The sequence below is a fragment of the Capsicum annuum genome, unplaced genomic scaffold (assembly GCF_002878395.1).
Source record: "Capsicum annuum cultivar UCD-10X-F1 unplaced genomic scaffold, UCD10Xv1.1 ctg4063, whole genome shotgun sequence".
Classification (NCBI taxonomy): Eukaryota; Viridiplantae; Streptophyta; class Magnoliopsida; order Solanales; family Solanaceae; genus Capsicum; species Capsicum annuum.
This window is the reverse complement of record NW_025847948.1, coordinates 1-4,533: the sequence shown is the minus strand read 5'-3', so window position 1 is coordinate 4,533 and position 4,533 is coordinate 1. Positions and strand designations below refer to the sequence as shown.

Sequence of the window (4,533 nt, the reverse complement as noted above, 5' to 3'; positions counted from 1 at the left end):
CTTGCAACTGAATGATCAAAAACATTTTGCGTACTTGCAAAACAATGAGCTATAGAAGAACAAATTAATCAAGTCTAAAAAGCAGCAAAACTGTTAGGGAGATTGATAGGAGTCATGGATTCGGGTTTGTGACGATGACCATTGTCGAAGAAGCTAAGAAGGCTGTAGTGTTGTCCAAACGTTATGTGAGTCATATTTTTCCTTCTTTAAAAAGCTGGAAAAGATATTTGCTTACACATTTGACCATAATGTGTTCTAATTCCAAAATTGTTTCAAAGTTTAGGGTATGGTTGAGCTTAGACACCTTCAGAAGGAGCATCTGGAGCATTGTGAGCTCATCTTCTTCATACTAGGCATCCTATTGAAGTGGTAATGTCGATGGTAACAAGGAAAGTTTGTAATGCGTCTTTAAGGTTTCCTAGACAGACAATGATTGCAGATTGAACATGGAACGATTTTATTGACGGTGACTATATATATCTTCTCTATTTTTATTATTTTTCTATATACTACTTACATATTACTTACTACATAGAAGCATGAAGTGTTAGGACCACCACAACATAAATAAATCTAAACAGAATATAAAATTGATTGACTAAAATAATTAAATTTTTATCACCGCGCAATGCGCGGCCAATTTTCCTAGTACATAATATAATTATGAATTCAATTATATGCTTATGGTACCATCAATTATATTTATGTTACAGTTAAGGAACGTAATTAGTTTTAATGGGGAAGGAATATAAAATGAAAAACTATTAACTGCATAATAAGTAAGACATGGAAAAAAGGAAAAAGAACATTAATGCTCAAAACTACTGAATTGAATTTGAATTCCTTTTATAACTCATAATTCGTAAGTAGGAATAAAACTAAAGCAAAATATAAGAAAATAGACAACTTTCAAAATAATAATAAGGAAAAAGATAAACAAGGTAAGGTTTAATGTTAGCAATTAGTATTGGATTTTCCTTAAATTAGAGAATTTAAGTAACCACAAAATAAAATTTAACCACTCCTCCTCCACCATCATCCCAATCAAAAATGAAAGCTAATCGACACAAAAGTATTGGCCATTGGGAACAATAAAACAAAAAGTTACCCTTTTTTACTATAGTTTCATCGAATTAAATTTCATAGATAGTATAGCATTGCAAATTTCAGCTCAAATTTTTGTTTCTCTTATTTTTTCAAGAGTTGCATTAAAATTATACTAAAAATTAAGTTTGCCCTGCTAAATTTTTTTTGTCAAGTTTGAAGTAATGAAAATTATTCTTGAATTGTTATGAATAGATTGAAGTTATGGAGTGGAAAAAAAAAAGATTTCAACTTTAGCAAATGTAAGTGTTTGGTTCAATATACAGGGAAATTATACTTTGGTTTTTTTCTATTTGTTTTTTTTTGGGGTTTCTTGCAAACTATTGTATAATGATGAGCTCTTTTTTATTCCAAGCTTGTATTCATAATTGGGATTCTTCTTTATATTACTTCTCATTTTGTTTGAGTGATGTTTTATATCATTGGCCTTTTATCAATGCAAAAACTGAATATCCATGCTATAACGTACTTTATTTGATCCAATAAAATACAAATAAGTATTGTATATATGGTAGATATTGAATTCTTTTGTCATTGTTGTGTCCTTGCTTATTTATACTTTGAATTTGAATTCTGCTAGTGAATATCATTCAGGTTTATGCTAGAAAAAAATGAACTATTAAAATTACAAATCAAGTATCTAATATTGATGATACTGCAGCAGCCTAACAAGAGGAAGAAAATCTCAATAATACGGAGGAAAAGAAGTAGAATAGAGGAAGAGGAGAAAGGAAATTGTGCAGATATTGACTACTTCAATAAGCTATTTGCCGATGTGTTAACCTCTCTTTTTCTAAAGTACATTTATTCTTAACAAAGATACTAATTATGTACACCTATACAAATTCTAGAATCTCAAGTTATGTACAAGTAAACTAAATGAAACTGTACAAAAAAAATATTTGGACTATGGATTTGTGAGTTGTTGGGTTGGTACTGCCAATCCTTTTATTTGCCTTGGCCTGCGCCATTTCCTTGTGTGAGATGTATCTAGAAGTTTCCGAAGTTGTGTCGGAACAATTCTCATTTTCTCTTGCTTTGATACTGAGATGAACATCACCATTATTACTGTCAACACAAAGAGAACATGGTTTTTGCTGGAACGACAGTCGTGAACGGTAGCTGCATCTGTATTATTGTGAAAATGGGGATGCATATGCACAGAAATTGGTAAGATTCAAAGACAAATCCATGATGCATCAATGGAAGAGAGTGATACCCTGTTAAAGAAGAAACTTGACGAATTTGGTAATAAGCTTACATCTGCCATTGGCATTGTTTGCCTAGTTGTGTGGGCGATCAACTACAAATATTTCCTTTCTTGGGATGTTGAGGATGGCTGGCCTTCAGATTTTCGTTACTCATTTGAAAAATGCACATATTATTTTATAATAGTTGTCCTGCTGTTATTACTGCTTGCTTATCCCTTGGTACAAGGAAAATGGCATAAAAGAACGCAAATAGTGCGGAAACTTCCAAGCGTGGAAACCTTAGGATGCACCACTATGATATGTTCAGATAAAATAGGAACCTCGACTACCAATCAGATGTCTGTGTCAGAATTCTTCACATTGGGAGGAAAAACCACAGCCTGTCGAGTTTTTGGTGTCGAAGGGACAACTTACAATATTAAGGATGGGTTAATAATGGACTGGAATTGCTATAATATGGATGCTACCTTGCTACTCATGCTGAAATATGTGCAATCTGCAATGATGCTGGGATCTTCTGTGATGGTCGTGACTCGTGTGGTCAAAGCAACTGGATTGCCTACTGAGGTAGCTCTCAAAGTTTTGGTGGAAAATATGGGAGTACCAGATAGCAAAGCAAGGAGCAAGATCCGGGACGCACAGATTGTATCGAACTATTGGATCGATCGCAACACAGTTAAATTAGGTGAGCATACTTTTACTTCACCCATGTATCTATTTGCTACTATTTTCGAACTAGCGTATCGATATTTTTTAATATAGGATGCTGTGATTGGTGGGTGAAAAGATCGAAAAGGGTCAATTTGATTGTGTTCGTAAATCCATGGGTGTTATTGTGCGGGAGCCAAATGGGACTTGTCAAGGTTGTTTCATGTCATCAATAGCAATGGAGTTGAGTGCAATTGAACTTTTTTTTTAATAACTGTTGTCTGAACTACATTAGACACTAGAGATAATTGGTCTCTAAAATATTTTTCTTTATTTATCTGCTGGCTTCGATATACTCAGTTTGCCATAAAAATTCTTATTTTTAGTCTAATTCTAGTAATCTTGTGGGTGGGCTGTGGGCTGTATATTCCTCGAAAAATTCAATTGGCAAGCAACTGAATCGGTATTATCTTTATCTATAGAAGTAGGTTAAATGTTGTTCCTTTACAAGATGTTGTGTCCGTTTAACTGTTTCTTAACGTTCTTCAGTTTCAAAAGTAAAAAAATGCACACCAACAGTTTGAAGTGTTATATGTCCTTTGTGCAAACAATTCTTCTGTGGAGTCCAGCTCCACAACATGATCTTTAATCTAGGAAATGCTTAGGTTTTTTTGATGCGTTGAACTCTGTCACAGAAGTTGAGCTTGGTAATATCTAGACATCTGATTAAAACATGTTTTGTCTAGGGTGGTGTTGAGAGTTTGCTAGAATGTAGTACACACGTTCAACTTGCAGATAGATCAACTGTTCCAATTGACGAGTCTTGTAGGCAACAATTGTTGTCGAGGCTCTTGGAGATGAGCTCAAAGGGTCTGCGGTGCTTGGGCTTGGCATATAAAGATGACTTAGGTGAGCTTTCAGGATACAATGCTGAGACTTATCCTGCCCACAAGAAGCTGCTTGATCCATCCTGCTGCTGCTCCAATGAAAGTGATCTAGTTTTTGCGGGAGTTGTTGGACTAAGGGTGAGTAGTGTTAAGTTTTCAAGAATAATGAATCTAGAAAACCTTCATTTTCCTTATAGTTTGACAAACAAAACTGAAATGCAGGACCCACCATGTGAGGAAGTTCACAAGGCAGTAAATGACTGCAGAAGAGCTGGGATCAAAATCATGGATAAAACTGGAGACAATAAATCCACTGCTGAGGCCGTTTGCAGGGAATTCATGGCACTTTCTTCTCAGCAACAAATTGAGATATTGTCACAAGATGGAGGCAAGGTATTTTCTCGTGCTTAACCCGGGCACAAACAAGAAATTGTAAGGATTCTGAAGGAGATGGGTGAAGTAGTTGCAATGACTGGAGATGGCGTCAATGATGTACCTGCACTAAAACTTGCTGACATTGGAATAGCCCTGGGCATTACAGGAACTGAGGTGAAATAAGCTTTTCCGGTGTGGTCGTTACAACTCATTTTAGTGTTACATACTTGCATTAGTGCTCTCCATCCAGTCATTTAACCATGTAATACCTAACATACAGTTTTGAAATAGGAGAGTAGTGAGGTCTT

General features: G+C 35.0%; 1 pseudogene; it reads left to right on the top strand.

The window, feature by feature from the left end:
• Positions 1 to 2,186: 2,186 nt before the first annotated feature.
• On the top strand, positions 2,187 to 4,399 carry LOC124891799 (annotated as a pseudogene).
• The last annotated feature ends 134 nt before the right edge of the window (positions 4,400 to 4,533 follow it).